At 43.0% G+C, this 25,906-nt stretch overlaps 1 protein-coding gene across 4 annotated transcripts in view; it reads left to right on the top strand.

The window, feature by feature from the left end:
* Positions 1 to 10,638: 10,638 nt before the first annotated feature.
* Positions 10,639 to 25,906, top strand: part of MYO1B (myosin IB) — a 193,449-nt gene continuing 178,181 nt past the window's right edge. Inside the window, exon 1 of one of the 4 annotated variants that reach the window (XM_054043748.1) lies at positions 10,639 to 10,785. The gene's annotated coding sequence lies outside the window, so the exon portion shown is untranslated. Of the gene's footprint in view, positions 10,791 to 25,906 lie in introns of all 4 variants that reach the window. The other 3 variants (XM_054043750.1, XM_054043751.1, XM_054043749.1) reach the window with 3 other exon arrangements.

Raw genomic sequence — 25,906 nt, 5'->3', positions numbered from 1 at the left:
ATGTGGGATTGGAAGTAAGGACACTTAAGTTCTATTTCCAGCTCCACCAAAGCCTCACTATGTTACTTTGGACACATCACTTAACTGGTGCTGCCTCAGTTTCCCTATCTATAAAACAGGAATATTACTTGATAGGTTAATGTGAGGCTAAATTCAGTAACACTTGGAATGTACATCTCTATAAAAGGGAAAACATTTTAATTATAAATAAGGCAATCAATAACACTCTCATATATCCTTGAGATAAAGGCTTGAGACGCCAGAGGTTTGACTTATTCTCAGACTCTTCCTTAACTAGAACAGTCGCTATTAGGTAGTAACTTCAGTTACAAATAACAAAAATATCTGGAGTTTAGAAATATTGATTTGATTGTTTTGTTAAGTTGTTTAATTTGGAAGTATTTCTAAAACACTTCCAAAATATAAAGTGCTACGCTATATAAGCTCTCAGTGTTGTCTATTCATTTTTAGTTAGTTGAGCTTATTCCAGAACTTTGGACAGGCTTCAAACTGGGCTAATATGCTTCTCCATTGTACAGACAGACCTGCAATATGATATTATAATTCACGGTAGTTCTGTTTCTGTTGTATAAAGTGCTTGATTCAGCCATTCCTTTTCTCCTGTTTCAGTAAGGCTGGCTAAGTTATATTTCTTAGTATATTAATTAGCATACTTCCAGTTGGCCTAATTCTGTCAGAGGCGAGTCTGAGGAATGTTAATGTCTAACATTTGTTGGGTGTAACAATAAAATCATAAGGCAGGGCCACAGTTCTCCACAGTATTGTACTTACAGTATCCGCAACAGCTATATTTATAGTTGTTGTGTATTTGACTGGTCTGGCTTGTGGACCTATAAACTCTAAGGCACCAGTTCAGGACGACACTTAAGCTCATGCTTAACTTTAACTTCCTTATGTACAGGGAATTTGGGAATTTCTTATCCTGACTCATTACTTTATAATATTGCTTTTCAAGAATGATTGTAACCAATAGGGTATGTTTGTTTACATATCAAACTATATTTTAATATTTAGTATATTACACATTGTGTCAGATTCTGGCCCTTCACTCCAGCTGCTTTTCTCTGCTCTGGGAGTCCGCTTATCCTGCTACCTGGGAATTCCCCTGGTGAAAGGTGATAAAGAGCTGGCTAGTGGCTCTACGTGATCTCTCTCCCAGTTCTTGGCATAGTGTGTGTGGCTGGGTGAAACTGGGCATGGCTGGAGCATCTCTGCATTCTGGCTATTTCCAGCTCCCAGAACAGCCTCTTTGGACTGCTCTAATTTATGATGAGGTCTGCTCCAGACCCTGGTCAGCCCCATAATTTTGGAGCCACAAAACAGGCACACAGCCAGCTTAGCCCCTCCTCTCCCAAACAGTCCAGAGCATGGCTCAAAATCTAGATATTTTGTTTCTAGACACTTTTACAGTGACAAGCATTTCTTAAAGAAATAAGATATTTAACATTCAGTGCGTCCATGGATTCCCCTTAAGAAATATTCTTTAGAATATACTTGGCATTCTCAAGAGACTGGGACATGTAATGAGCAAGAATTATCCTCTGGTTTGTGTATGCCTATGGAGAAGGGCCTACCATTTTGCTTTAAAACCTTTGAGTCTGTTTTGTGACTTTTTTTCTTGCTTCCCAATGAACATAATTTCCAATTTCCTGCTGGTATATCTGAGGCTTTTCTTAGGGATTATTTAAAACTTTTTATTTACTGCAGGATGTGGAAGCAGATATTGTGGTATTTCAGTTGACAGAATAAAAAATAAACTTGGAGTTGTGATATCTTTAAACTATGCTAACTTGCTTTGGGGTGGGATGACCAGGGGGAATGGCAATGAATTAAGCCATGTCAAAGAAGAGTAGATAAAATGAATGAGTGCTGATTCATATTTATAAATGGAGAGAAAGTGACAGAGGAATAATGCAGAAATACTCGGCTATGAGGATTGGTAATAGAAAGCTTTTTCTCACAATGGCTTGAATGTAGTGGAGGCTGAAAGTTGTTAGTGGCTATGAGAAGACAGTCTCTACTTACTTTCTATAGGACAGAACTGGCATCTAGATATTATGGTGACCAGCACCCTAAAAGGACCTTAAGTAGACATCTGCATAACAAAAGCTACTACTACAATTACTACTAACTGCCATCCTTATTAGTGCATTTGAATCTGACAGAGCAGGACTTGAACTTGGGTCTCCCACATCGTGGGTGAGTGTGCTAACCATAAGTACTACTTTAATAAAGAAGCCAGTCATCAAGTGGGCATGCAGTCTGAACTATCCCTAAACCCCACAAGTGGTCCCTCATTAACCTGATTGAGACACATTGATGGGGTAGCATGAGGAAGTCTGTGCTGCTGCTTATGGTATACCTGTTCTGTGGATAAACAGAGGACTTCAGTCTCCAGTGCAGACAATTTGTTGTCCATAAGCAATAGTGACTCTTGATAGAAAGGTCCAAGCCAAGGGCTGGTGGCACCAGTCCTAGAAGAAGTTGCAGAAGCACTGAGTGGCATGAAAAATAAAAGCTCTCAGCATACAAGCAGAAGTATGGGATTGCCTGGGGTAAGTCGTTTTGAACATACTGCATCATGAGGACTGAGAAGATGCCTGATGCCTGAGGAAAAGCACATGAGTACCAATATTTAAGATAAAAGGAGACACAAGACTATGGGCTTGCCTACATTTAAAACGCTATAACTGCACCACTGCAACGCTTCAGTGTAGACACCTGCCAATGGCGTAGGTAATCCACGTCCCAGAGAGCTGGTAGTCAGGTTGATGGAAGAATTCTTCCATCGACCTAGCACTGTCCACCCAGGGATTTAGGTTGGCCTAACGCCGCTCAAGACTCTCGATTTTTCACACCCCTGACTGATGTAGTTAAACCAACCTAATTTTCTAGTGTAGACCAGGGCTGTGGTAACTACCCTGGCATTTAACTCATGAGCAACACAAGGAAAATCTGGGAGAAAGTTATTGATAAGAGACTACAAATACAAAGGTCAGTGACTATCAGTTTTGATTTGTGTCAGGCAAGTCAACAATTGACACAATCTTTGCCTTAAAATTACTTGTGGGAGAAAAATAGAGAAGAGGGGAAACCCTAACATATTATTCATCTATCTTGAGAAAGCTTATGACCGGGTTCAGAGAGAAGTCATCTGATTGTGTATGAGAATGAAAGAAATACCTAAAGACTATATCAGACTGGAACAAGGGGGCTGTCACCACAAATAGAAGGCTATGTGGAGAAACTGAACAATTTCTATTTAGAGTCAGGGTACATAAAGCTCCTTTTTTAAGCACCAATGTGAACACATGCACTTACAGAAAACATCCAGAGAGTGGCACTGTGGTGCACTGCTTTTTGCAGATGATGTAGTAGCGCCGGTGAGGGAGAGCAAAGAGGAAGTGGAAGAAAACTTTGAGAGATGTAGGTGCGTATTTGAAAGAAATGGCATGAAAATAAGCAGATAGAAAACCGACTGTATAGTCGGTAGATTCCATGGTAGCTTGCAGGAAGACCGTGGGACATTGTCTGGTTCAAGCACGTATGTCTGACAGGTCAGGATAATGATTAATGACAAGCTTATAAGCAAAACAGGAAAGTCATGGACTAAATGGAGAGAAATGAGTAGAGTGATCTGCTCTAGGAGAATACCTATCAAATTGAAAATTAAGATCTACATACAGTAAATAGGCCTGTACTTTTATATGGCTCTGAATGCTGGGCACCGAGGAAGACAGGAGTAGTTATTGAATAAAGTAGAAATGAAAATGTTAAGAGGATGGAACAGGCTCAGAATGAATGAATCCGAGGAAGTTTGAAGTTGGTACCAATAATAGAAAAGGCGAGGGAAGCCAGGCTTAAATGGTTTGGGCATATCAAAAGAAGACTGGAAGAATATATAGGAAACAGGATGTTGATTTGAAGTGGAGGGCTAAGAGAAGGATTGGAAGACCCAAAACTAGAGAGATGGATGTCATGCAAAAGGATTTGATTAGCTGTGGCATGTCAAAGGGACTTCAAGTCAGACTGGAATGGAGAACTAGAAGAGCTGAACCCAAAAAAATGGGACTAAGGCTAGAAGAAGACAAAGTAGTAGTAGTGAGATCCAAATGTGCTCGGTGTTTATCTCCAATAGTTTGCTTAGGTTGCAATAGCCGTGTCTTCAGCAATCAAAACAAAAGGTGAGAACAAAGCACAAGAAATACACAGTAGAAACACAGCTACTTAAAACATATGCTGCAGATGACTCATAGCGTTAAGAACCCCCAATCCACCATCCCAATCTCATTCCTCCCTCCCCCTCCTATATGTACAATGTTCTCTGAGCAGTTACCATCCAATAAGGTTTAAATCCTGCATATAGGAAGCAATACTCCCATTGACTCCCGTGACCCAGGATCAAAGCTGGGGTTGGGTGCCCATGAAACCACATTTCAAGGCCAGCTGTTCTAATTATCTAAGGGCATTGATTAATTCTACAATCTGCAACTCTCAAATGCTCATAAGACTTATTTGTGGATTTTATGAATTTCTCAATCAGCTTTTTGTCATAAGGATGTGACTTGAAGAGCCAAAGGGAGGGAATTATTTCATAGTATTTATAGCAGAAATGTATGATGCTGTACTTGGATTAAGAAAACGTCACCAGTCATGAATTTTTTTCTTCCCTACCTCCCAAGAGACTCCATTTAAGATTTCTCTAGTGCACATGGGTTTATTCTCTGATGGTGTAAATTGGTGCCACTCCAAAGGAGCTGTGTCAAGTCAATGCAGAGATGTTAAGTTACACCAACAGCAGATTTGGTGCTAATCTCTTCAGAGAAGCAGTCTCAGCTTGTATTTTTGGATCTATGAATTCAATGGGAGTTGTTGTTTATGACAAGGCTGAATTGTTCCATCGTATTTTTGTAAAAACGACGTGGCGTCCTTGTGGCATCTTAGAGACTAACGCATTTATTTAGGCACAAGCTTTTGTGGGCTAAAACCCATATTTTTGTGTTTTTTTTTTGTTTGTTTGTTTTTTTTGTTTGTTTTTTTTTTTTTTTTTAGGATTCCCTAGTGCTTGAACAGCTTAAAGAAACTGATATGCAAACACTACGTGGGGGTCATGTCATTCACTCATGAAATGTACCTACCTCTGTGGTGTCACTCAGTTTATTTGGGCAGAATGTAAACACCACAGTTGGAATTGGGCCAGGACACTCAGAAAATGCCATCAGATCCTTAATGAGTGCAAGTGGGCAGAGCCTTTAATTCAATTTTCATCAGAAAAAAAGGCATTCCCAGCAGCACTGCTGCTTAGCACTGTGCTGGGGGACTGGCTCAGTACTGACCTAGAGGTAAGTTCGCTGCTTTCTGGATCACCAGCTCCTCTTCCTGAAGTTCAAGTACCTACGCATTCCGTGCAGGACTATCATCCACATACTCACCCAGATCAAACCGACAGTATAAGGTGCTTAGGCTGTAGGAGCTATATCTTGCTAGAGTAGACTTTTATCTCTAAGGACATATCCAGACTACAGCCCTAAGTCAACCTATTGGTCGACTTACAGCCACTGCAGTAATTACAGCCATGGCACTAATTGATGTCCACATCACCCTCCTTCTGTTGGTGGTGTGTGTCCTCACCAGGAGTACTTCCACTGATTGAAGGGGCCATGTGGGTGGCTGAAAGCCAGGAACCCAGCGGCTCTCCATTCTGGCTGGGAGTGGTGGGGGAGGGCAGCCGCCTGGGCTTCTGGGAGCAGGGAGCCTCCAGGCAGCAGCCCGGCTGGGAGTGCGAGCAGGGGCCAGCTGGGCTCTAGCTGCCCGGCTTCCTTGTCAATTTCCATGCTGGAGCTGTGATATTGACAAGACAGCCAACAATCCATGTAAGGGTCTACACAGACACTGCATTGCTCTAACTACACCGCCATAAGCCTTACGCCTCTCACAGAGGTGGAATGATGTTGGTAATGTAGGGCACTTACATTGGCGGGACAAAGCTGTAGTGTGTACACTGACATAGGTTGACATAAGGCAGCTTATGTCGACCTAACTGTGTAGTGTAAACCAGGCCTAAATCTATAGATTGGTACCACCTTGAAGATTTTGAAAATAGAACATTATTTAGGGCAGCAGTACTGATTTAAGATAAGAGGTAGCAAGCTCTAAAAGAAGTCTGTCTAGTTCTTCAATATCGATTCAATTATTTTAATATCTAAATGGGTAAGCTTTTTTTCTTTCTGAAATTTTTGTAAGGGTTTGCTTAACTGATTTAATCTTAGGATGCTTGCAATAAGGTTATGTACATTCATAATGACTAGGGTTGATTGGGAAAAATTCTGTTTCATGAAAAATTTCAGGGTTTCATAATTTTTCATTTGGATACAGAACACAAATGACCTTTCACAAATTTTCATGGAAAATCATGGTAGTCATGCTGGGAGAGAGCCCTGCTTCCGCGTAGCCAGTAGCTAGGTCATTTGTCTAGGCAGTAGGGGAGACAGGATAAAGTCCCTGCTCCAAATTAGACAGAGCAGGGACTTAAACTTGGGTTTCCCACATCACTACTGGGCTATTGACTATTCTGTAGGGGGTGTCTCTGAGAATTTTTGATGATACTTACATATTTCCAGGAAACACATAAGTTTTAACAAAATGGTGTTTTTCGCTGGGGAAAAGTTTAATTGAAATATTGTTGATTAACTCTACTAATAAACCTTAGTGCTTTTACAGACATGAGCCCAGGGGCAAAGTAGATCTCAGGAATCAAGGATCTGTACTGAAAATCTGCAGACACTAAAACGGAGAGTAAAAGTATGAACCTGTCAGACTGATACTGGAAGAATTAAGAGATTTTTGTGGACTAATACCTGGAGGCGAGCTGGAAGTGATGGGTGCTCTAGCATTTGCATACTTCTACATTTGAAAGACTTGTTCTCATATTTTTTAACCTACAGTCTATCTATACGCAAGGCAAATGGAAGGATTACATAAGAACCTCTCACACAGCTTATAACATTCAACATATTTCATTTTAAGTTTAAAAAGTGGGTGAAGGGTTGTGTAGGCAGGGCTGGATTAAGGCAGGGGCTTTAGGAGCTGCAGCCCAGGGCCCTGGCTCAAAGTGGGCCCCGCAAAAATAAATCACAGGCAGCGATCTCCAACTCCTGGCTACTAACAGTCCTCCAGTGCAGTGGGGTGCTCAGGCAGGCTCCATTGCAGACTATGGCTGCACACGACCCCTGGCGTGTGTGTGGGGGGTGAGGTGGCTCCATGCACTGCTCCTACCCCCAAGCACTGTCCCCACAGCCCGGCCATTGGGAGCTATGGTGGGGGTGATGCTTGCAGGTGGGGGCAGCGCACTGACACACGCTGTCCCTGTCCTCCCAGGGGCCACAGAGACATGCCAGCAGTCGGACGCTTCTGGGAGCCCTGCTGTGCCGCTGGCTGGGAGCTGCCTGTGGTAAGCGCCCCCTGGTCGGAGCCTGAACCTCGCACCCCCTCCTCCACTCCAATCCCCTGTCCCCTCCTGCACCAAACTCCATCCCAGGAAAAAGACTTGTATACAGGGGCCCCCCAAAATCTAATTTCCCCGGGCCCACAGGAGAGTTAATCCAGCCCTGAATGTAGGAGATGAAAGGTACTCTGACACAGTGATTCTCAAACTTTTTTACTGGTGACCCCTTTCACATAGCAAGCCTCTGAGTGCGACCCCCCCCCCATCAATTAAAAATGCTTTTAAAATATAGAACAGGAGTACTTGTGGCACCTTAGAGACTAACAAATTTATTAGAGCATAAGCTTTCGTGGACTACAGCCCACTTCTTCGGGCTGTAGTCCACGAAAGCTTATGCTCTAATAAATTTGTTAGTCTCTAAGGTGCCACAAGTACTCCTGTTCTTCTTTTTGTGGATACAGACTAACACGGCTGTTACTCTGAAACTTTTAAAATATATTTAACACCATTATAAATGCTGGAGGCAAAGTGGGGTTTGGGGTAGAGGCTGACAGCTCCTGACCCCCCCCCCACGTAAGAACCTTGTGACCCCCTGAGGGGTCCTGACCCCCCATTTGAGAACCCCTGTTCTAACATGAATAGATTTTTAAATACATTAGTGCCTCTTTTTACTATGTGATTCTGATGGTGTTGAAACCACAGCTAATGTGACATCTTTCCAGTGAGGTGTGAGACAGGATTCCTATAGCATGCTCACCAGAAGCTTATGGTTTACTTCAATGTGTTTGTAATCTACTCTATTTTTGCCATATCTAACTGAGACTGGGTCATCATAAAACTGAATCTGGCCTATTTAAAAACTGCCCCAGCCAGGAGAGAGTTGAGTAGTTCAACTCTTTTCAGTCACCTCAGATGGAGGTGGCATGTTCTAGATTTAAGTAGAAAATACAGTCTGATTTGCTTTTCACTCTATTTTTACACCACTATTATTCCACTGAAGTAAGTCATTTACTTCAGGCTTACACTAGTGGAAATTAGTAGAGAATGAGTCCCACAACCCATTCACTTCCTTTTGTGCGGCTTTCGACATTACAATTCTTTTATACACCTGTTTTATACACACATTTTCCCTTTATTTTGCATATTATTTGGGTAGACTTAAAAAGCCTAACTATTCATACAGTAAGAATCCAGGGCTAATCTATTAACCATTCTTTATGAAAGAGCAGCCGATGTGAAACTTTGTTTTGGGGTATTCTGTGAGGCAGTCTTAGTGCAATACTTAGGCCTAAATACTTTTCCAATTGCATGGCCTGTTTTCTCTTTCTGCTGGGAAGTGGTTTTGTTTTCCTGGTAACCTAGTTATCTGAGTCAAAATTGAGCTGTTACGGTGTCAGATTAAACTGGACTTGAGTATGGGTGAGTTCAGTGAATGTTTTCCCTGGGTAAAAGACTGAAGGAATCAGGCCTTTTTTTGGAATAAATGATTTCTTCCACCAAGCAGGGATCTGTTCCTGCTCCGTGTGACGTTAAGGGAAATTTTGCTACTGTCTTCAATAGGTGCAAGCTTCGGTCCTTATTTTTTAGAAACCTGTCATCTCTGCTAGGTTAGTATAAAACAGGGGTTCTCATGCTTCATTGCACTGTGACCCCCTTCTGACCACAAAAATTACTACATGACCCCAGGATGGGGGACCAAAACCTAAGCTCCCCTGTTGTGGGTGGCGGGCAAAATTGAAGCCTGAGCCCTGCTGCCATGGGTGTGTGTGTGTGCGGGGAGTTAAGCCAAAGCCTAAGGACTTCAGCCCCGGATGGGTGGCTTGTAACCTGAGCTCTGCCACCCAGGGCTGAAGCCAAAGCCTGAGCCCTACCATCCCGGGCCCCAGCCAGTCCAACCCCAGGCTTTGACCCTGGGTCCCAGCTAGTCTAACACCAGCTCTGGTGCCCCATTAAAACGGGGTTGTGACCCACTTGGGCAGGGCCGGCTCTAGGCACCAGCAAAACAAGCTGGTGCTTGAGGCGGCACATTTTTAGGGGCGGCATGGCTGGCGCCAGAATGGTGCCTCTAAAAATGTGCCCCGGCCGCCCTAGCTCACCTCCGCTGCTGCTGCCACGGCGCGCGAAACAGCTGATTCGCGTGCCGCTACTCGCCCTCCCTCCCAGGCTCTCAAACCTGGGAGGGAGGGGGAGACTCCGAGTGGCCGCGGTGCCGCTTCTCCCCCTCCCTCCCTCCTAGGCTTGCGAGCCTGGGGGGGAGGAGGCAGGGCTGGGGATTTGGGTAGGGGCAGAGTTGAGGCGGGGCCGGGGGTGGGGTAGTTAAAGAATGGGGGGCGGCCAAAATTGTTTTTGCTTTGGGTGGCAAAAATCCTAGAGCAGGCCTGCCCTGCACTTTGGGGTCCTGACCCACAGTTTGAGAACCGCTGGTATAAAAGAATCTGATGCTGTGTCTGAGACTTCCACCTCAAGGAACAGGTACAATCTGGTATTTCATTGTTTGTAGGACAAATGGTCACTGGAGGTAAACCTAAGCTTGCTGTGATGCCCTGTCCCGGCACTACTTGCTGTATTGCACCTAGCAGCAGTGAGAGACCCCAGGGCCCTGAATCTCGGCCACACGCTGGCAGGCAGCCCTTGTCTAGAGCAGGTCTTATCTCTAAAGTAGTCTTTGGAACGGGGGAATGCAAGAGGGAACTCCCCCCCCCTTTTTTTTTAAGTTTTCCAATGTTTGCTCCTTTATAAAGTTAGTCCCGATGAGGGGGCACGGGGGCAAATCTCATCGCAACTTTTCCTTGTCTATTGTTGACATTTGACAAGTGTCCCTCGGCTCCTGCAGTGGGGCCGGGACTGGCAGAGTGTGTGTGTGTGTGTGTGTGTGTGTGTGTGTGTGTGGAGCGGGGGATTCCCAAGGATAACTTAGTTCCCAGCTACTGAGCATCCCCCAGGCTGGACGGCAGGTGCCGAACTGGAGGCGCCCCAGTTTAAACCTTGGCCCTGGGACGGAGGGTGGTTTTCCGCGGCAGCTACGTGCCTCATCCCGCCTTACAGCGGGGCACAGCTCCCCCGCGGGCGGCCAGGACAGCGTCGGAGTCAGGCCGCCTGGGGGCGCTGCGAGCCGCGGGCGGCCCGGGCCGGGCGGCGGCTGGAGGTGCTGGGAGCGTCCCAGCCCCTTCCCAACCTCGGCCGCCCGCTGCCTCCGCCCTGTGCCGGGGGGAGAGGGGGCGTGGCGTGGCGTGGCCGGCGCCCAGTTCAGTTGCACGGGTCGGGCAGAGCCGGAGAGCGGCTGCCGGGCTGCGGGAGGGACCCGCTCGCTGAGGGGAGAGGTACGGTGCGTCCCGGGGCGGGCAGCGCTGCTTTGAGGGGCTGCTGCGGGGGAGAACGCGGCCGGTGCCGGGGCTGGGGAGAACTGGGGCCGGGGGCCCAGAGGGGAACAAGGGGGAACGATGGTTTTAGGGTTTAGGCAACGGGGTCAGAGGTTACGGACCGGCATTGGTTGGGGGAGGCGCGCTGTTGCCTGCTACCCCGACCTGGCTTTCCATGCACATGCGGATGGGGGCCCGCCCCTGCACAGCCACTTCTGCGGAGCTTGGGAGGACAAAGCTCCCGGAGAGGCGCTGGGCAGGCGGGATTCTTCCAGGTGAAGCGGTGTTTGTGTGGGAGTTGGAGGCTCCCTCTGCGTGGAGCTGCCCCTCACCCCCCTTTCCGCCTGCCCTCTTTGTTTAGTCTTGGTGAAAGGGATTGTGTGTGTCCCGGCTCTTGTTTCCCCGCGGAGATGGGATTCATTCGGCTGGGATTGAAACCAGATTGAGAACCAGAGGAGACTTGCATCAGAGTTCTCCAGACCCTGGGGTGCATGATGTGTATGTGTGCGCGGGGGAGGTGGGGTTGTGAGTTGTAATGAGTCGTCTGTTCAAAGGGCTGTGCGTTTTCAGCGCCCATGGGTGTTTGCTCCTTTGTGAAGAATGTGGCTGAATATTTACTGTTGCAACAAGTTACCTAATCGTTGCCATGTTGTTACTATGCCACACAGTCCGGCTGTGGCTTCTGAGATCAAACCCCACCTGGTACTCACGTAGCAGATTGCTTTGCAGGCTCTGTATTCTTAAAAGGAGGGGATGAGGCAAATATATTTGTGGCGACTTAGGCTGGATGGATAGAGGCAGCTGTTACAGAACTGTATCCATAGGGTTAACTTCAACCGTGACACTAGAGCGAAAAACCCACTCTAAGGAATGTCTGGGAAAAACCACTAAAAGAACCCTAGATTGCTAAATGCATGAATCACAATATGTAACATTGCATTGGAAATCCCTTCCAGAGATGACGCCTTCAAATAAAAGTATTTAGTTTGAAATGATATAGATTTCTTATGGCTTTCATTAGCAAATAGTGGATGGTTCTAGACCTCTAGGAAGCCTAATTTAACCAGGAGCTTTGGTGTCCATAAATATAAAGATGTTCCAGATTTTAAAAAATCTAAAATCAGTGTGTGCACGCTTTTCTGGAGAGATCATTACATCTGCTTTTTGTTTTTTAAAGCAGCTAACTCGTGTGGAAAGCTTCATTTAATTCAAATGGATGGCTTAGACTAATTTTTATACAGATACATGTATGAGGGACGATTGTGGGAGGAGATTGTCATTATCTTAGAATGGAACTTTAAATTCCAAGAACAAATAAGCTTTAGGAGAGGTCACTATTATTTGGGAAGGGCTTTCCAGACCTGGACAGTTGTGGAAATGTCCCAAATGTATGGACTGTAATTTAGGTATGACAGCCTGTGCATATTAAGTTGTGATATATCAGGATGCACTGTTGTACATCTGTTATGCTTGTGGCTTTTAAGGAGGGCATAATGCTCCTTCCTAAGTGACTAGGACTTCCCCTGAGAAACAATGGCTACCATTAGTGGGGCCTTCTTATGATCGGGCAAACACTGCTGTAAAGGCACAGATACAGCATTTAGGGGTTCCTTGTCTTACACTTAAAATAATCATTGGTATTTTAGTTGTGTACATATATGCACTTGCTCTTTGTCTGACAGCATGCTTGGTACACCACTACGTTGATAAGGCATGGTCATTGTCCCCAAGAGCTTATGGAATATTAAATAAAATATACTTCAAGAGCTGTTAGCCTGTGTATTGGAAAGAAATGGTTGTTTGAAATAAGGCAGGTTAGAAATTACCACTGGCAAACATCATAGGTCCAATAAAGTGGCCGACTTTTCAGTTTTAGTGTTGAGTCATGATTTTACCATATCCTGCTATCCTATTGTTAATTGTGAATTAAGGGTGGCAACAGGCTGCCCATCCTTCCTTGGGTGAATCATCACTTTGTCAAGTCCTGTATCAAAGGCAAGGCTTTCTCCCAGTTTTGCTAGGATGTAAACATAATCTGACACATTTGTTAAATTGGACTTCAAAAGTGGGCCAATTTTAAGTGTATTAATACATAATAAAATTCCTCTGTTTATTTTCAATGAATATCAGGATTGGAAGGGACCTCAGGAGGTCATCTAGTCCAACCTCCTGCTCAAAGCAGGACCAATCCCCAGGCAGATTTTTGCCCCAGATCCCTAAATGGCCCCTCAAGGATTGAACTCACAACCCTGGGTTTAGCAGGCCAATGCGCAAACCACTGAGCTATCCTCCCCCATCTCCAGTCTTCCTTCTGATTATAAAAATGACTTTATAATTGTGTCCTTCTATGAAGTATAGTGTTTTTGGCTTGATTCTGTAGTAAAACGTACTGTTTTGTACCATCACAGTTATTCCCATAGCAATATACAGTGGTCAAAATTCAAGTCAGAATTTTCCAACAGTTACCGCACCATGGTATCTTAGAGAACCACACTTTCCCCCCATACTTAGAATAGAAGATGTTTCTGGAAACTACATGTTAATTGTTGGCATGTATTGGATATTTTAATGGCTTCTTCTCTATATGGATACTATGAACAGGATTATGATTTTTTCACAGGATTAAGCAGAAGATGAAGGAACTCTTGTTAAAATATCTTCAAGAGGAAGCATAGGGACTCACTGGTTTAAAGCCTTTTAACTTTTTTGAAGTAAGAGCCCCACTTCAAATCACATCTATGAGGAGGAAATAGGGACCAGAGAAGAGAGGACAGAACATGGATTTAAGGTGGTTGAGTTTAGCTAGAGAATTACATTAGCTCTCCTAAAATGATTTTGCTTTACATTAAATTTAGGAGAGCAAGTGTACATCTCTGGGCCATGTGCAGAATTCTGTAGGAGGATGGGAGAAGAGAGGCAGGCAAATGAGAAGAGGAAGTGGGGAGAGACACTGGAAACCTCAGCAGAGCCATTAACTTTTCCCACTGCATACTCATAAAGGGCTGCTGGCAAAGTACAGAAGATGTCAGGGATCTTCTTTCACACAATCCTCTGAGATCATCAAATTTCTGAGCTCTGTGGGAACAGAAGTTCTCCATGCTGGTTTCTGATCTCATCTTTCCCCAACAGCATTAATATCACAAGTGGAGTAGCTTGGGAATCAGCGAGGAAAGTGAAAGAAAGGTAAAGTGGAACATAGTCTGCAGGACAGCTTTGTGTAACTGTAGAACAATCTGGTTGGTATAGCACATCTACCTCTTGATTTCACACTACATGTGGTCAGAAACGGGACAAATGCTTACACACTGGGGAACGTTAAACAGTCTGGCAGTAGCGCACTAATCTTATTTATGGCAGCTCATATGCCAAATTATCCTATAAATCTTACCTTGTATTTCATTCATCCTTTTTTTTCTAAGTTAACAAAGAACAAATTGAAATGAAAAACAACATTTTAGTGAGTTATGTTTCAAGAGTTGGGGAATTTTCTGACTTCTAAAAGATGACAGGACAAGCAAAAGCGTTGCTGCTTCTTTATGAATATGGAGACACAGTATTTCATTCCCTCCACCTTTTTACCTTTTAAAATATCAGCTACATGTCTTCTCCCCTCTTTGCTGGGGGACGACGGCACTATCTTAGGAGGACCACAGTAGTGATGTCCCAGCCCAGATCTGCGGCTCCCCATCCTGAAACTGGGGGCGGGGGAGAGAAAGGGAGTAACAGGTCTGCTTACATCCTTAGACATGAAGACCTGATATTTTTAATGTAAAGCTCAGACAGAAAACATTTTCTTAAAAACTTCAAGACACTTTATCATAAAGCAGCAGTAAAGGGCAACGATGGTTAATTTGTAGGGCTGTCTATTAAAAAAATAGAATACCATTTATTTAAATATATTTGGATGTGTTCTACATTTGTAATTGAAATCAATATATTTGAAACACAGAGTACAGTCCTCACTTTATATTTATTTTTGATTACAAATATTTATGATGTAAAAAATAAAAGAAATAGTATTTTTCAATTCACCTCATACAAGGACTGTAATACAATCTCTTTATCGTGAAAGTTGAAACTTACAGATGTAGAATTATGTACAAAAAATAACTGCATTCAAAAATAAAACAATGTAAAACTTTAGCACCTACAAGTCCACTCAGTCCTACTTTTTTGCAGGAGATAATGCTGCCTGCTTCTTGTTTGCAATGTCACCTGAAAGTGAGACAAGGCTTTCACATGGCACTGTTGTAGCTGGTGTCGCAAGTTATTTATCTACGAGATGTGCTAAAGATTCATATGTCCCTTCATACTTCAACCACCATTCCAGAGGACATGCATCCATGCTGCTGAGGGGTTCTGCTCGATAACGATCCAAAGCAGTGCAGGCAGACGCTATTTCACTTTCATCATCTGAGTCAGATGCCACCAGCAAACGGTTGATTTTATTTCTTGGTGGTTCGGGTTCTGTAGTTTCTACATCAGACTGTTGATCTTTTACGACTGCCGAAAGCATGCTCCACACCTTGTCCCTCTCAGATTTTGGACAGCACTTCAGATTTTTAAACCTGAGTGCTATAGCTTTAATTAGAAATTTCACATTGGTACCTTTTTTGTGTTTTGTCAAATCTGCTGTGAAGCTGTTCTTAAAACGAACATGTGCTGGATCATCATCCGAGACTGCTATAACATGAAATATATAGCAGAATGCGAGTAAAACAGAGTAGAAGACCTACTATTCTCCCCCAGGGAGTTCAGTAAATAATTAATGCATAATTTTTATAACGAGTGTCATCAGCATGGAAGCATGCCCTCTGGAATGATGTCTGAAGCATGAAGGGGCATACAAATGTTTAGCATATCTGGCATGTAAATATCTTGCAGTGCTGGCTACAAAAGTCCCATGCAAATATCTGTTCTCACTTTCAGGTGACATTGTAAATAAGAAGGTGGCTGCATTATTTCCCATAAATGTAAACAAACTTGTTTGTCTTAGCGATTGGCTGAACAAGAAGTAGGACTGAGTGGACTTGTAGACTCTAAAGTTTTGCATTGTTTTGTTTTTGAGTGCAGTTATGTAATAAAAATTTCTACATTTGTAAGTTGCACTTTCATGATAAAGAGATTGCATTACAGTACTTGTATGAGGTGAATTGAAAAATACTATTTCTTTTGTTTATCATTTTTACAGTGCAAATATTTGTAATAAAATAATATAAAGTGATCACTGTACACAGTGCTCACTTTGTATTCAGTTTTGTTATTTAAATCAGTGTATTGGAAAATGTAGAAAAACATCCAAAAATGTTTAATACATTTCAATTGGTATTCTATTGTTTAACAGTGTGATTAAAACTGTGATTAATTGCGATTAATTTTTTAGAGTTAATTGCGTGAGTTCACTGCGATTAATCAACAGCCCTATTAATTTGTGCTTCACTGTTCCTAGAATCAGATGGTCAGAAGTGCAGATTTTTCTTTTGTACTGATGCTAATGGGAACAAGCTATATAGGTCCTCGCCACAATCCAAATCCACAGGTGTTATGGAGAGCATTGGGATTCCTGCCAGGGGGCTGTCTCTGAATTCTGCTTGGAGCTCCCATCTTCTGCTTCAGGTTTTGGTATTCGATAAACGTGAAGCACCCTTGATCCGCTTCTGGATGCTGGATTGGAACTTCTGTTTTCTTTCCCCATCACAGGGTGTATGTAGGTTCCATATTAAACCCATCTCCCAACCACCTTATTGTTTGTAGGCAGATGTGTGTTTTGTTTTTTTTGGGGGGGCGGCGTGGGGAAGCTCTGCTCTTTTATTCCTGTGGATCTTCCAGGTTTACTTGAGGTGGGTGTAACTGGGTCTTCTCTCAGCTGCCATAGGCTCCTGCCCCTGCCTCCATTCCCCCATTCTTAGGATTCTCACAATTGTGTGAGATACTTGTGCAAGTCCAACACCATTTCTACAATCTTATTTATTAAAAGAATGCAGTTCATCTAAACAGCAGTCTAGTAATCCTTCCCTTTTTGATTAGGGACACCTCTCCTGGGCTCACCATTGTGCCCTGTGTCTGCAGGACAATAGAAGGGGAACTTAACATCCCCCTTCCCCTGGAATTCCCAGCTTGAACCTTAAACAAGTGTGTCAACTCCCATCAGTACCTGTCTGCGCTGCCTGATCCGGGCTACTACTATAGGCCTCCTAATTCCCATTTAAGAGTCTTCCCACCTCCCCGGTCTCCAAAGGCTTTTGCTCCTGCCCTCGCTGCAGGGAGCTTTGGCTAGTGTGGAGCCCCTTTTCCAGTCCTCTCTGACTTTGGATCCCCTGTAGGTCTGCCTGTCCTCTAACAAACTGAACAGGCTCCCTCTTAAGGTATGTATGCCTTCATTGTGATTTAAAAACCAGTGGCTGGCCCATGTCTGCTAACTTGGCCTCAGGCTAAGGGGCTGTTTAATTGCAGTGTAGACTTCTGGGCTCTAGGACCCTATGAGGTGGGAGAGTCCCAGAGCTTAGGCTGGGGACAGAGCCTGGAATTCTACACTGCAATTAAACTCTCTCTTAGCTGGAGCCCCTGAGCTGGAGTCAGCTGGCATGGGCCAGCTGCAGGTGTCTAATTGCAGTGTAGACATACCCTTAGAGCAGTGGTTCCCAAACTTTAACAGCCAGCGAACCCCCTTCACCAAAATGTCAAGTCTCGTGAACCCCCTCCTAAAAATGAATATTTCCAGGGATTTTCTCCCTTACCTCAGCATAAATTATAAAAGCAGTGATCTTGAAAATATAAAATTTGTTTTTGACATGCTTATTGCACACTATTTATGAATGATTAATTATCATTACAGTATTTTTATTACATTATGAAAACAGCAACACACTTCCAAGATCTCACTTTTGTAGTTTGTCTCACTTTTGATGAAGCCTGTTATAAGACAAGGCTCCTCTCAGAGGCACCAGTAGAAAAAAGGGGCATGTCAGTGTGTGTGTGTGAGGGGAGGAGGGGGCTGCCAGAAAAAAAGGGTGCCTCTGGCTCCTATGTTTCATCAAGGAGTATCAGATGTGAAACAGCATGAAGGTATTTAAGAAGTTAGCTCAAAGAGTTCCTCCTACACAAGCATTCAGGTCTTGAGCAGTCCAGGCAAACAACGCACATTACAACAAAGCTTAAATTTGTTCTTCATAGTAATTTAAAAACAACACTAACAGCCTATTTAATTTTAATAACAGCAAAAAATATCCACCTCCCTTTCTATTTCTTATAAGGAGTCTTGAAGTTTAAATCTCTTCAGTGTGATAGAGATGCTTGCTTTGATCTGCTTAGCTCTTGGAAGTCCCCAAGGCCCTGTGCTGCCCGGGGGCCCTGTGCTGCCCAGGGTCCCTATGGACAGCTCTGTCCGCCATTAGGGAATTTTTTTCCGAGAACCCCCTGTAACATTTCATAAACCCCCAGTGGTTCACGAACCCCAGTTTGGGAACCACTGCCTTAGAGGAAACACCATATGCAGGTTATTAGCACATCATGCTTGTTCTCCTGAGCCTTTGACAGCAGAGCTCTTCCTTGGATAAGCAGAAGCAAAATCTGGACCTAGGAAAAGCAGCAAAGAGTCCTGTGGCACCTTATAGACTAACAGATGTATTGGCGCATGAGCTTTCGTGGATGAATGCCCACTTCGTCGGCTACCCCTCCGATGCTTCTACTTAGCTTCCTAAGAAGCGGAGTAAAATTTACGTGATTCTTGCCACTTTCACGGTTGTCCCCAAGCTTTGAAGAGCAGCTGTAAAGCTGACTAGTTCAGCTCAGTTATTGCTTGGAATTGTCTGCAGCCTCAAGAAGACAATATTATACCAGTTAACCATCCAGATGTGCCTCCGATCTAATCTTTACTGCCACAAGGACAAGAAACATAATTTTCTTTTTGATGAAGGCATAAATCCTGCAGAAACTGGTAACCTGTGTCTCCCCTTCTCACCAGGGAAAGTTTACGATCTGTGTTGGTGACTAAACTTGTGGTTATTTCATGGTATGTTCTGATCATGCTAGTAACCTTGTAGTGGTGATGAAAAGCATTGTTTCATTCAAACAGTCTGTCAAAGGATGGATGCACTTGGCAACTTCTGACAGAGGATACTTCTAAAGCAAAAAAACTAAAATACAAGCCTGGTCTAGACAGAATAGCAGGAAAGATTGACTTGGGAATAGTGTGGACAAGAGGAAAGGATGGGATCCTCTCTGTCCTAATGGAAAAACTTGCAAGGAAATTAACAATTCCACAGTTTGGAATGAAAGCAATCAACATATGGGGTTTAAAGGTAGGCAAGCAGACAGAAAATTCAGTAAACAAATTGAAGGCTGAAGAGACAGAGCCCAAATATCCAGAATTTGCCAACAGTGAAGGCTTTTTGGGATTTGGGGGTGGGGGCAGAGTGGTCCTTTACACTATTTTCCTAACCCACATTTATATTACGCTGCCTCTAACTGCTTTGGTGTAGGCGTGCTGCTCATTTCAGTCCGAAACATCTTCATAATCTCTGCCTTTCCCTCTCCCTGGAAGAGGGAACCTTGCTGGAGTGGACATAAGCAGCATTCCTATGCCATTGGGCAAGAGGACCAGATGTAGGGAAAGAGTGGGTGTGGTGGGCGGGAGAAGGGGAAGGTGTCAATTAGAGAAGTTCAGCAGAAAGGTGAGGTAGTGGGTACAATAGTATTGAAACAATTCAATGCATATTTCTCAGTATTCAGACAATGGGTAACAAAGAGGTGCTTATTTTTCAGTACCATCAGCAGAAAGCTGTTATTTCTAATTGCTTGTGAACGGTGCCAGATTAACAGCGCTAGAGTGCATTAATCCATCTACAGCATGGTCTGGAACAGTGCAAGCTTCCCTACCCCAGCCCACAGATATGCTTTGGAAACTCTGTCGTCCTTTCCCTCTCCTTATTTCTACCCCTTTATTATTCTACAGTGGCACTGAGAATTATTAATAGGAAAGATTAAGCTGAAGTAATGGCTATAAGAAGGAAAAACTTGTATCAAATAAATAGTAAGAGATTAAGGTTCATAGACCCAAAACTTGGCCAATTTTTTCTTTTTTGTTTGGAATCTTTATAATGTTTTCCTCTCCCCCAGCATGTGAACGTAAGTACAGGTTACTATTGTTTATATTTTTAAAAAGCAGCAGCCCTAAGGTAACCAGTTAATGCAGGAAATGGAGAGCGTATATTACGATGTATTTAGATGATCCTGCAAATTATTAATCTGAAACTTAAAAACCAAATGTGGACACCTATGTGTGATACTTTCTGCACAAAAGGTTTCTGAAAAACTTATGAGCAAAGTAGAAGGAATTGATTCAGTACTTTAATTCACCTGTGTTGAAACCACTTCCTAGAGTTAGAGCCTAATATGGCCTCTAGTAGATCACTGAATAAGGGTTTGCTGGATGCCACAAGTAGAGAAAGTTAGTTTTGCTGCTGTTAGGTAAATCTTGTCCTGCTGTGAAATTGACAATAATCTGGTCAATTTCCCTCTTCTGTAGTTTTGCAAAGCAATAAACACTGAGGCTAGGGGATGAAGAGGCTGCTTGAGGCACCCTCTTCTCCCATTACCACAGCTAGGAGGCTCAGGCATCTAGTGAAGATCTCCCAATCACCAAGGAAGCTGCTAGAAGTCTCTTGGTTTAGGGTGGGGGGCAAAAAGAGGAGAGGAATCCTCCTTCTAGCTGCTTGAGAGGTTGGGCCATGGATTCATGTTTACCAGATGCCAACTGATGCACCTGAGCCCAGCATCCTGCTAGGAATCCCAGCAACTCTCTTTTCCAGCAGGTGAGGTTGCTTCTAGACAATGGAGGAAGGGAAGAAGGGGGTAGGGATAGAGAGAGGGGTCCCTTTAGATTGTGGCCTGGCAAATAGGTTTAGGCAGATAGTCCACAAAATTTTACCAGACACTCAGCAACTGATGTGTGAGGGGATGAGTGGATACATGTGGGTGGACAGGGGTGATTGAAAAGTTATAACAGAGAAGCATGGTATTTGGAGGTGAGATTTTTTTGGAGGAGAATTAGCTCAACAAAGGGTAAGAGGATGGAGGGAGAGAGAATGAAAAGAGGAAATAGACATGGTAAACAATGCAAGAAAGAATAGATCATGATCTAGAAAGAGAAAAGTAGATCAAAGGCAGGGTAGGAAAGAAGTTACAAGAGGTAACTGATCTTTTGAAAAAGACCAGTTGAATAGAAAGTTCTTTGTTAGCATTACTATCCATACTATGTTTAACTGTCTTCAGATACTGCTGGTGCTCCCTACCCTTATTGCTCTGTCTTACTTTGAGTTCTGCTTCTTTTCCGGGTGCTGGGTGAGGCTGGAGGGGACAACTAGGAGTTGGTCACTCCTGTGTGGTGTGTGTGCTGTGCTGTGTTGTGGGGGAGTTGGAGGAATGTCTTTATTTTCCAGTCCCAGTGCTCAGTGTGGGAGAATGGCAGCCTGGCATGGTGGTGATGGGAGCCAGAGTAGGAACTGCAGAGCCAGCTAAGACAGAGCATTTCAGGAATACTCCCAGCTCTTCAAGGGCGGGGTGGGGGCAGGGGAGAGGGAGAAAGAGAGAGCTCTGCCTGCTCCATGTGCTGAGTGAGGAAGAAGCCCCCTCAGCATATGAAACACCTCTGATTTCCTACCTTGCCACAAGAGGCAAAGGAGTGGAAAGGCAGACAATCAGAGGTGTTTCCTCACTGGGAAGCCCTCTATCTAGTAGGGTCAAAATGTGACTAGCTGCTGTGGCATTGACCCCGTGGTCTGTGGACACAGAACAGATTGAGAGCTACCCTTGTCTCTGTCTGGTTACAAACTGTTACATGTAGTGATGACAAGGACTCTGAAGGTTAACTTGGCAACCAAAAAGGTGCAAAACACCTTTATTTTGTTTTTTGTTTAAATCTAGAATATGAGATCTCTGAGAGACAAGAATTTAGTGCACATGGATTTCTAGAGTTCCTGGTAACTTGTAACACAATTCTAAGATAAGGGGATGCCTGCAGATATATTCATTATGAAAACCATCAACTGACTTTTGTTTCTGCTGAAACAAAATTTGGAAAAGCTCAATGTCTCTGTATAGTTGTGAGTTTTCGTGCTGTGAGATTGACTCTCTCTGCTCCCCCCCTTCCAGAGGGCAATGTCTTCTGTGGCTATTTTAGGAAGGTATTTCACACTAAAATTGTGAAATGTACATTTTAAAACTAAATTTAAAATCCTTTATCTTCCTGGGCTTTAATAGTAATGTCACACTTAGCCACATGTGCCTTTTGACTCCGGTGATCTTTGTGGGTTTGAATTGCCAGTTTTAGAGCTCTCTCCATTGTGTGGGACCATCTGTTGATAAAGCAGTTAGGTTGATGGGAAAACTTGATTTATCGTATAATGATTTCTGATGTACTGGTGAAAATGGACAATTGAGAAGGAAAACCCAAAGTCTAAATTTGTAAATATTATTGAAACACAATTTTCTGTATTGTGTTAAAAACAAACAAAAATACAATTTACTTAATCTTTCTCTTTTTCTTAAAGGGACACTTCACTTTATTCAAAATTCAGAGTTATTCTGTTTGCAAAATCTCTTCCCCATCTCACAGCACCCTTAAAAAAACAAACAAAAATAAAACCTTCTTCCCGCTCTGCTTTTCTGTTACCAAGGCTATGGCTACACTAGAGAGCTTACAGTGGGGCAGCTCTCCCGCCAACAGCACTGTTCACGCCACTGCTTAGGTTGGTGTAACTTCTATTGCTCAGGGGGTGGCTTATTCAGACTCCTGCATGACATAAGTGGTGGTGTAGTCACAAGACTGCCAACCTCCCTGGAACAGAGATCAGTGTGCAGCACAAACAGACATGGAAAACTATGGCAGGGTAACAGATCTATTATAGCTCTTAAAGGTAATGTCTGAACTGCAATGTTTCTGAAGTCACCTATCTACTAGGGTGATGTGCTCATAACCAATGCCTGTTCAACCATTGGCTTTTTCACTAAGGTAACAATTTTGTCCAGGTGTCAAAATATATTAATAGATTAATAGAATTTTTTTGTCATAGACATTTGAGGTCTTCCTTTGACAGTAATATCCTGGTTTTATGCACAGCACCTGACTTGCTCTGGCTATGTAAAAGGAACCACTTCCTTCCCCACCCCTGTGACCCTTTTTGTCTCTTATAGCAGATGTTGCCCATGGGAACGAGCTGAAAAGAGTTCTGGGTTCTTGAGGGTTGGGAAGAGGGAGGAAAGGGCCAATCAGTGTGCTTCTTTTAGTGGCAGATTCCCCATTTGGCTCTGCTTGCAGCTAGTGAAGCCATTTGAACTCTCTTGTGAAGCAGTGGATTAGCCTCTTGCAGTCTACTCCACAGTTCATCTGTCACACCTGCCCTCTTGAAGATGGATGGAACTGCAGGTACTCACTGGAGCTGACGGGCTGGGTTGCCAGGGAGTGGGTGTGTTTTGGGATTGGCAGATTGGATTGCATGAATATGAGGTCTGTTAATTATTTTTGGTGAGGGGCTGTGTCAGGATATTGATGGTTTTCTGGTGACTTGTCTGTCCTCTTATGTTATACATACCAAACATGGAAATGAACAATTGAAAAGCTACTGTCAGAAGGTACTTTTGTCTGTGTAAGTTCCTGGCTTTACTTCGGACAATTAGTTCTTGCGAAAGTGTATGGTTAAATGCAGGTGAGGGACATGTTGTGTCCAATCCCTCGTATAGCTGGGACGGATTGAGATCAGAGCTCACCATTCAAGGACTGGTGGTGAGAGGGAAGTGGATCATACTCAGAAAGGGACCAATATTTCCCATGGGACTTGGATTTTCTGAAGTATCAGTAATTTGATTAGCTTGGTGTCCAATGGGGAGAAAAGCTTGATTCATTCGTACACTGAAGTTATTAATCAGCGTGAGGTTTTATGCTTGTGGCATCCTTCCCTTCCCCCCCAGATGGATCCAGTGTTTGGAAGTTTATTACCGCTGTGGCCTGTCTTTTTTTAGTCATCTTCATTCACATTCTTCAGACGTCTTTGACTGTTGCTGTCCACTTAGCACTTAACAGAAGAATAAATATTTCAAAACAGCATGCATGGATTTGACAGCAAGATTGCCACTGACTGTAATACACCTTATCATATAAGGACATACCTTGAGTGACATGTCGCTGTTGTTCTATGGCAAATAGAAACTTATAATTCCCGCTGTCCCATGTTGCACAGAGGTGTGTGATTAGCACTGAATGGATAAAGGAATGATTTGCTCTCTCTCTGTGTGTAAAAGGAAGTAAAAATATTAATTTTTATTATTGTAGGAGTGTAAGTGAGGCATATAGCTTCATGTTGAATGTAATATCTCTCCCAAAGGAGGGAGGCCTCACTTGGAAAAAATGTGTTGACTGTGTGTGGTGAAGACTGGCCATTTATATATAATAATGTGCAGGGATCTGCTGTTGGTGGGTCTTTGAACATGAACTCTGGCCTGCTAGCAGGCCAAAGTTATGACACTTAAAATAAACAAAAATTTCCTAGCTTGGTGTATGTGGCTCTGTTCTTCAACAGTTATGCAAACGTAACCTTTGAATCAGGCATGAAATAAAAAAAATAGCACTAAATTTAAGAGCAGTTTGAAAGATTAAGGTAACTAGTTAAAAGGGCATCCCCTCTGTACTGAAATTCAGCTATACAACCAATAGTAGTAAAAACTAGTATTTCTATTTTCTTAACTGACTGTCTCCCAGGTGTTTAATGTTCTGTACTAAAAATTTGTGTAGTTCAAACAGCACTGTCAACCAAATATCTAGACTGTGATTTAAAAAAACACGTATTTTTAAGTTAGTTTCAGGTTCAACATCTGTCCCTGATGTGGTTTTACAATCTCATTTCGCTATTCTTTAAAAAGGATTTATCTTTCTAAGTGGAGAGACCCACATAAACAAATTGACTGAGACTACAGTGAAGTGGTTCTATTTTTGTGAAAATGCAGTTAAGTGCACAAAGAAAACAAACTGGAAAAACATTAAAAGAATATTTCTCTATTTTTAATGTTAGCAATCTGAGGTGTTGCTTCTAACAATGTAGGATTAAAAATGGACACACTTTTTAAAATTGATGTCAAGTTTATTTATTGGAGATGAGAATGTTTACAAAATTCTACAGTTAAAATGTGGCTAAAGAAAGTTTAAAAGTAAATATTCTCCATGGGATAGCTTCTGCTCCTAATGAAATCAGTGGGAATTTTGCCATGGAGCAGGACTGAGCCCATTACTAGGGAGCTGTTCCCAGCCATACAGAAAATGGGAAGTGGGAGAGTAACCAATGCACTCACCCCAAAAAAGCAAAAGTAACTTAAAATAGAAAAACTATATTCAGGGTACAGAATAAGCTGTTGCAAAAAAAAAGGTTATACCACACCTATAATCTTTTAAACCTATTGGTATAATTTAAAAACTTAAATGGAACTTACCCAGAGTGTAAGCGGAGCCTAAAACATCTTTGATATTTTAAGACTACCTTTTAATAGGTGCTAAAAAAGGTCTGTCAGGCTGATATTTCAGTAGCAAGCATCCTCCTCAAAGCCTACCAAGCCAGAGTAACCAGCAGAGATCTCTTTTAAAGTAAATATATAAACCACTGAATTAGGAAATGGACCAACAACCTAATATGATAACTGGTAACAACTAGATACTGTATACATATAATAAATATTGCAAGTACTTTGAAAAATTACACATACAGGAGAATAAAATGGAAGTGCTTTATCTAGACCAAAAAAATAATCTTATAATAAGGAATACGCACGCACACACACACGCGCGCACACACACACACACATATATATATCTCAGAGAGAAGCATAGGACAAATGTAAATAACATTGTTTACCCTTCAGCACTCAATTAATCTTCAGTCAGTTAAGAGCAGGAGGGAAAAAAACCTTTGTTTAGTACATATAACTCTCATGGCCTTTGCCTTTTGTGGTTAAAAACAGAATATCTTGTGATTTTTCTCAACATGTTTATATCACAAAAAGATATCAATAAAGCACCCATGGGCAATCCCTGAGAACA

Source organism: Malaclemys terrapin, chromosome 11, assembly GCF_027887155.1.
Source record: "Malaclemys terrapin pileata isolate rMalTer1 chromosome 11, rMalTer1.hap1, whole genome shotgun sequence".
Classification (NCBI taxonomy): domain Eukaryota; kingdom Metazoa; phylum Chordata; order Testudines; family Emydidae; genus Malaclemys; species Malaclemys terrapin.
Note: the sequence above shows the minus strand (reverse complement) of the source record. Positions and strands in the feature narration are given on the sequence as shown.